The sequence below is a fragment of the Panicum virgatum genome, chromosome 9K (assembly GCF_016808335.1).
Source record: "Panicum virgatum strain AP13 chromosome 9K, P.virgatum_v5, whole genome shotgun sequence".
Classification (NCBI taxonomy): domain Eukaryota; kingdom Viridiplantae; phylum Streptophyta; class Magnoliopsida; order Poales; family Poaceae; genus Panicum; species Panicum virgatum.
In genome coordinates, this window is record NC_053144.1 from 43,079,644 (window position 1) to 43,088,368 (window position 8,725).

The window sequence follows — 8,725 nt, forward strand, 5'->3', positions numbered from 1 at the left end:
GCTGGAATTTTTTCTAGCACTTTTCTTTTTACAAAATTATATACCAAAAATATTTTCTGAGTTTCGAAATCCTTGGGAGAATAAACTTGAACATCTCTTTCGAGCAAACTTTGGTCGTGCACCACATTTTCAAAGTTTAATACCATTGAGGAAGCATCTGGCAAAAGCTGACTGTCAGGGGGGCCCATAGGGGGCCGACCGACCCCACAGGTCGGTCGCCCCAGGAGCAACGGCTCTTGGGCCCCACCTTTTCTAACGGCTACCTGACCATTTTGGCCAGTCTCCCATGGTGTGCACGCCAAGTTTCTCCTTTAAATAGAGGCCGGAAGAGGGGTGTGCTTCACTCACACTAACTCTTTCATTCCCTCTCTCACTCACTCTCTCTCACAAGTTCTTGCTCAAGTTTCCATTGGATTTTGGCTAAAGTTTGCTTGCAAGAAATCTCTCTCATTTCTTTGCTGCAAGGTTGTATATACACTTGGAGGAGCAACTTTCGGGTAAGAGTTTCATTTTCATTTCACTAACATAACTTGAACCAAGTCGTTCTTGTTTGTTCTTGTTGCAAGCATGAAAGGTGTTGGTCGGAAACTATCCGGAGCACTCAAAAGGATGACAAGGTCAAGTTCATCCCATTTACTGGGTGAGTCGAGCTCTTGTCATTCTCCTGAATCTACACCAACACCGACCATGATGGACTATGAACAAGACGAATAGGAAGAACAATTCGAGGAGCAAGCTGAAGAACCACAAGCCGAGGACATGGAGATAGATGAAGATGATATGATGCACCGTACCTCGACTTGCGCGATGACCGCGAGCATCAAGCCTAGGCCATGATCAAGCATCGAAGCTTTGGTCACACCAGAGCCTTCGATCCATATCTCCTCGAGAAAACAGGTATGGACGTCGACTTCGCTCATGTTTGGCATGCGGTTGGATGGGATGACTTTGTGCCCATTGAGGAGAATGGTTCTCGTCTTCTCACCATCCAGTTTCATTGCACTCTTCAAGAGGTGGATGACGGTGTTTGTTTCCGACTTTTTGGAATCGAACGCTATTTTAATTGGGAAAATTTCAGCCACATCCTTGATTTTAATGCCCGCTTGCCGTTTTCCCTTAAAAAAGCTTGCCGCAGTTTAGATCGACATGAGTTTTGGGGTTTGATTTTGGGTCAAGTTGTTCATGGCAAGTTTGCACCTTGGTGCAATGACATCCAAAATGCGACTCTTTATTTGATGCACAAGTGGGTGGCCATCACTCTCTTTCCAAGAGAAGATCCACGATCTATGCGCAACGATGAGTTGATGATATTATACGCCATGGTCAACAAGATCTGAGTCTCCCCTAGAAGAGCAATGGTTAAGCAATGTCTTACAAATTTTAGGATGACTGGTCCTATTGAATGCACTTCTTTGGTTACCCGCATCGCATCAAATATGGGAATCTTAGACAGGAACCCCATTCCCTTCATTGAGGATCCTCGTGTTATGATCGATGAGGCTTATTTGGTTCAAGGTCATATACTCAAGAAAGGCCCAGATGATTCCTTGATTTTCTTTTCTCTTGGTTATGCAAACTGCCATTCGCTAACCACTCCTCTTGTCCCACAAGAGGAATGCCGCAGGCAAAGTGTTTCTGGTCTTCCTGGCAGGGTCACAAGAAGCAGAATCAGAAGGAAAGGACTTCAGCAGCCACAACTTCAGCCTCAACGACAATATGAGGCTGGAGGTTTGTCATGGCAGAGTGTTAGCTCCGCTGAGTGGACACAGCAGGCCCCAGGGCGCCGGTCCACTAGTTCCAGTTCCAGTGGACCCCCAATCTCTGCTAGACGTTCAGCTTTGTCCAGTGGTTTCACTACTCTAACTCAGCAGATGGTCGAGCTGAACATGCGCACCAACAACATCGACGAGTCTCTAGGCCAGCACATCCAGTCAACCCAGAACAGGCAGCGACACACAGGCGAAAGGATCCACAACATGGAACAGCAATAGCAACAAATCCAGGAGGAGTGGAGGGCTTACTACCGTTGGGCTGGGTTCAACCCCTACCAACAGCAGTGAGCCTGAAGCTAACTTGGGGGAGGACCCCCACGAGAGGTAACTTGTATCAAACTCTACCCTTTACCACTTTCAAAACCTTTGCGTGAAACCAAACAAAAAATTTCAAAATTATGAAAATCCATAAAAATTTGCATACCTAAAGTCAAATAAAAATTGGCAAAACTTAGAAAAACCCAAAAATATTTACTTGCTTTCCAATATGTGTAGTAAACAAGTGTAGTTTTCCTTGTTGTGATGATGAATAGTTGCTCTGTTAGTTCCTTTCTTATGCCTAGTTTCAACCTTGTTCTATGTCTAAGTTTTGAGTTTGGTGGCTAGTTGTTCAAACCTTAATCTTGAAACTTGTGGGTAGCAAAAAGCAGAATTCAAATCTAGGTTGTTGTGGGTTATGATATGGCTGAAAAGAGTTGCTACGATCTTCTCCTATGTGATGCTTGATATCCAAAGTATTTCTGTCGGGTATCACGATTAGGGACACCCTAATCAGGGTACTAAGATCGCTTTAAAACGCAAACACATGTTAAGGCAACTGGGCCCACGAAGGCCCACGGCCTTCCTCTGATCTGGAAGAAAGGAAAGGACTCAAAGAAGCCCAAACACATGGCCCACCGACATGGTGCGGCCCATCCACGCTCCCCTCGGACCGCGGGGTGGTTTCCGCCTCGCTCGAGGGCTCCCGTCGAGACCTCTCGACTGCGCCCCACATCTCCGCCTCGCTCGAGGGTAGCGAACCTACCCTCGAGCGGGCGAATCATCTTCGCCTCGCTCGAGGGTAGCGAACCCGCCCTCGAGGGAGTAACTCATCTCCGCTTCGCTCGAGGCCACCCCTCGGCGCAAGGGACAAACAGCCCTGTGGCTCACCCGCCCGTCGTACGGAGGCTTTAAGTGCCAACCACTCCTCCACAGCGCCCAGGACAGATGGTGTCAGACCGCCATTTCCCACGATGGCTGTGACCGGAGTCCCATCCACCAACTCCGGTCACTGCTCCGCCATCCCGGGCGCTGTGGCGATACTATGGGACCTGCGACGCGGGACGGAGCGTGCCCGGCATTGCTCCCCGCACTATTCTGCCAACTCCGGCCGACCGGACTCTACCTCAGCATACGTATGGCCCCGGACCACCTCCTGCTCGGGAGGGGGTCCGGTGTCGCCACGAGCCCCTCGGAGAGGGACGCCCATCACTCACCGCTAGGAGCCTGGACCTCCCCCCTCGAGGGGTCCGAGACCTCCACGTGTCTCCCGGACCTCCTAGAGTGCACGACAGCACTCCGTCCAGGGGGTCCGGGACCGCCGCGTGCCCCGCCGCCGCTGGAGTACGCAAGATCCTAACCCGCAGGACCCACGGAATGCCACATCTGGAGAATTGTATGCCCTACAGCGACGACCACTCCGCCTATAGGGGTTGGCAAGACGCCGGCACGATCTCCGCGGGACCAAGGACGATGGCCATGACGATCGCCACGCCCAACGCCAAGCTCCATAGTGTACTTTCTATAGTATTCGGTGTAAGGATCACCGGGGTGTCCGACCCTAGAGGGGGAGGGGGTGAATAGGGTCGCTAATCGCTTTTTAACCTAGGGCTCAAACTACTTGCATAAGATAAACCTAACACGTCCTATGCATGCTAGTTAGACTAAGGTTTATCTATGCTACTCTCTACTTACCCCTAAAAAGACTTGCAACCTAGCTAATCCTAATCAAACTAACTAGGAAAGTAAAGGTATGCAAGGTAGAGTAAGTGCGGAAACGTAATACGGTAAGTAAAGAGGTAAGTGCAAGAGGGATGCAAACTCCCGAGTAGACACGGTCATGTAACGTGGTTCGGCATAAATGCCTACGTCCACGGGACACCGAGGCTCTTCCGATCACCGTCTTGCACTACGCCACCAATGGCGATGCCGGCAAGCAAAGGCAAGTGCCCACAAGACACCGAGTCTCGTGCACCGCCACCGTCTCTCTCGGTCACCCGGCCGAAATCCACTACGGAGCTTCTCCACCAAGGAGGGGGCCTCCTCTTCCCCCGCACAAAGTGTCGTTGCCACTCCACACCAAGACGGAGGGTCACACGACGAATCACAAGTTGCTTGCCGCAGCAAGACTTCTCTCAAGGGAGCTCTCGCAAGAACTAATCCCTAAACAAGCACTAAGCACTCTCACAAGTGTGCTTAAGCCTATATGATGTACAATGAAGCTCTATGGTGGTTGGAGATGTTCTTGGGTGTGTTTGGGATGTTCAGCAACTCCAGCACACTTCAAATGGCCGGGGTGAGGCGTATATATAGGCCACCAAGTCTTGTAGCCGTTGCTCCAACGGTCAGCTGAAAATCTGCATACCACCGGAAGAACCGATGCCTCTTGGCGGGGTAGCGTCGGTTCATCCGGTCACTCATAACACGAAGTAGCCGTTGGACTCCTGACGGCTGACGCAGTGACCACCGGTTGAACCGATGCTTTGCACCGATGCCTCACCGGTTCAACCGGTGCTGAAAGAATCTTCTCCTGGATGCTGACGTCATTACACCGGTGGTATGCACCGATGCACCGTCGGTTGAACCGGTGCTGAAGAAACTTCTTCTGGATGCTGACGTCATTACACCGGTGGTATGCACCGATGCACCGTCGGTTGAACCGGTGCTGAAGAAACTTCTTCTGGGCACTTGACATCTGAAAGTGATCGGGTGCTCTAGCCTAAGAGGGGGAGGGGGTGAATTAGGCACTAATAAAAACTTAGACCTATGGCTCCAACTAGTTTGCACAAAGCTTAAACTAAAACAAGCTATCTAGATGTGCAACTAGGTTGTTCTAGTGTAAAACCCCTATCCCAAAAGAGTTTAGCAACCTATAGCCTTTCCTATCAAGAAACTATTCTATGAAAGTAAAGGCATACAAATTACTAGAATGAAATGCGGAAGCTTAAAGAGCGGGATAGGAGATAGCAAACTCTTGACGCGGGTGTTTATCCCGTGGTTCGGTTAGCCACAAAGGCACACCTACATCCACGTTGTTGTAGCACTCACTAAGAGTATTGCTACTCGGCCACCAAGTCTCTTCCGTGAACACAATCACGGTCACCTTGGCCCCGGGTTCCACTAAGGAGCTTCTCCACAAAGGATGGGGGTCTCCACGTCCCCCGCACAAAGGTGTCGTCGCCGCTCCACACCAAGTCGGAGGGTCGATGACGTTGCCGGCGAGCTCCACGCTCCAAGGTGCCGGCGCACCAAGCTCTTGTTTTGGTTCACTAATGAACCACAGCACAAAGGCTCTAAGCCTTGCAAACTCACTCACTAAGAGCTAATCCTTTACACAACACTCTCAAAGTGTGCTAAGGGCTAAGGATATGATCTTGATGCTTTTGTATGGCTTGGAGATGTTCTTGGGTGTGTGTGGGATGTCCAGCAACTCCAGCAATCTTCAAATGGCCGGGGTGAGGCGTATATATAGGCCACCAAGTCTTGTAGCCGTTGCTCCAACGGTTAGCTGAAAATCTGCGTACCACCGGAAGAACCGATGCCTCTTGGCAGGGTAGCGTCGGTTCATCCGGTCACTCATAACACGAAGTAGCCGTTGGACTCCTGATGGCTGACGCAGAGACCACCGGTTGAACCGATGCTTTGCACCGATGCCTCACCGGTTCAACCGGTGCTGAAGGAATCTTCTCCTGGACGCTGACGTCATTACACCGGTGGTATGCACCGATGCCCCATCGGTTGAACCGGTGCTGAAGACACTTCTCCTGGGCACCTGACATCGTCTCTGGTACAAAGGATGGCCAATGCACCGATGCCCCTTTTTGACCCGTCGGTTCAACCGGTGCCTATAGGCTGACTTGGCTTCGACTCCCTTCTGCACCAAAGTACCATGGCGTCGGTTCTTCCGACTACCATCGGATGCTCCGATGCCCATGGCGTCGGTTCTTCCGGTGCTACTGACCGAAGAGCTTTCAGGGCGCTGCCCTGAGACCCGCGAGGGGCGGCTCCCCCTCGACCCCCGTCCGCTAACCGGGTAGCGGAACCCCCGTAGGGGCTGCCCTTCGGGCCTTGCTACGCCTATTTTCTCTTTCTCTTTGTCATCACTTGAACCTAAAAGCCTGAGAATGATCATCTTAACAATCATATTAGTCCAAGTGTTGTGTTGTCATTCGATCACCAAAATCACTCGAAATGGCATAAATGGTGCCATGTTCGTTACAACATCGTCTCTGGTACAAAGGACGGCCATTGCACCGATGCCCTATTTTGGACCGTCGGTTCAACCGGTGCCTATAGGCTGACTTGGCTTCGATTCCCTTCTGCACCAAAGTATCAAGGCGTCGGTTCTTCCGACTACCATCGGATGCTCCGATGCCCTGGCGTCGGTTCTTCCGGTGCTCCTGAATCGAAGAGCTTTCAGGGCGCTGCCCTGAGACCCGCGAGGGGCGGCTCCCCCTCGACCCCCGTCCGCTAACCGGGTAGCGGAACCCCCGTAGGGGCAGTCCATCGGGCCTTGCTACGCCTATCTTCTCTTTCTCTTTGTCATCACTTGAACCTAAAAGCCTGAGAATGATCATCTTAACAATCATATTAGTCCAAGTGTTGTGTTGTCATTCGATCACCAAAATCACTCGAAATGGCATCAATGGTGCCATGTTCGTTACATTCGGCCACTGTACCCCGCGATTCGGGGGAAAACAACGACTTCTATGCCCCCACTCATGTACACCGCCCCTCCTTGTGACTATAAAAGGAGGAGGCGGGCTTCCTTTAGATGGGACGCTTTTGGACATCAGCGACCACGGTCACCCACATTCACGATCATCGCCACACTCAACTCCTCTTCTAGCAGAGACCTGGGAGTTTCCCTCCCTCTCTCGCCTCGCTTGTACCCCCTACTACAAGCACTCCGGGTGCAAGATAATACGGTGCCCTCGCACACCCCCTTTGCTGGACGTACGGCCCCGCGGCTGGAACCAGGATAAACCATGCGTTACTGTGTTGCTTCTTGCATCATCATCTGGGACGAGGAAACACGCAGCATTTACTAGTTGGGATCCGGGCCCCGGGTCGGGACACCGACAATTTCTTTTCAAAAATACAAAAATAAAATAGAGTTCCTCATTGATATGAAATTCCCATACAGAGCCAACAAGCTTTCTTTACCGGAGACTGGAGGTCACCTTGCAGATCATGTGACATGCTATGGTGGAGCTTAGTTGCACTGGTTGCCTCCAAGAATGGAATTGGGTGAAGGGATGAGATTGCTATATAATGACAAGTCTTGCAGTGAGATTGCTCAACACATTACTGATGGTGGAGTTGCTGATATATATGCTGAGGAGGTGGTACAAGTTGAGGAGGAAAAGGCCAAAGACTGGGCATTGGATGAAGCAGAGGATGAGGCAAAGGAAATGGATGTTGATATTCCTACATCCATGCCTACCAATGTTGTCACAACCCTAGAGAAGCAAAGAGTCAAGGGCTTGGATTCATTCAGACAATTCTACAAGTCACCTTCACCTAAACATGTGGCTGCAGACAAGGGAAAGACAGATGGTAGTAGTTCAGAGAGTTCTGATGATGATGATGACTATCAACCAAAAGATGAGAACAGCTCTGGAGATGATGATGATGAAGCAGAACAAGTCAGGAAGTTTACCAAGCAAGTGAAGATGGAGATTAAAGGCAAAGATTTAGTTGGATCAGAATAAGAAGAGAACTTAGAATATTATGACAGTCCATATATGAACTCAAGTGATGATTACTCATATGATGAGGATAGTGAAGGGGAGGCTGTTAGGAGGAAGAGTACGGAGAACAGGTTTGACAGAAAAGCTCATGTACCAGTGTTTAGTCTTGGCATGGCTTTCAGGTCAAGCAGACATTTCAAGAGAGCTCTTGTGAAGTATGGACTAAGAACACACAGGCATTTGTTGTTTCCAAAAGATGAAAAGAACAGGGTAAAAGTTGTATGCTCTTGGAAAGGTTGCAAGTGGCTGATATATGGATTTAAAACCAGTAGGTCTGAATGGTTCAAAGTAGTGACCTTTGTTGATGATCATAGCTGCCCACCCAGAAGGGATAACAAGCTGGTGACCTCAAGCAGAATTGCTAACAAGTTTAAGGATCAGATCAGGGATAACCCCACATGGAAGGTTGAATTAATCAGACAGTCTATACTTACTGAATTCCACTGTGATGTGTCCCTTGCCAAGTGCAAGAGAGCAAAAGCTTTGGTTCTGCAAGAAGCATTGGACTGTACCAAAGGAGAGTATTCCAAGGTGTATGACTACAAATTGGAATTAGAAAGAAGCAACCCTGGTAGTACTATGGTGGTGATGCTGAACCCTGACATTGTTCTGAAGAAACTGTTCCAAAGATTCTATGTGTGCGTTGATGCATGTAAGAAGGGGTTTAATGCTGGTTGTAGAAGAGTAATTGGACTTGATGGGTGTTTTTTGAAGGGTACAACCAATGGTGAGTTTCTATGTGCTATTGCAAGGGATGCCGACAATCAGATGTACCCTGTTGCATGGGCATATGTCGAACTGGAGACATATGATTCTTGGTACTAGTTTCTTGGTTTGCTTTAGAAAGACTTGAATATCAGTAATGGAGGTGAAGTATGGGTTCTCATTTCTGACCAACAAAAGGTAATCTTTTTGTACATTGCACTCTTTAATTTTGTTGCT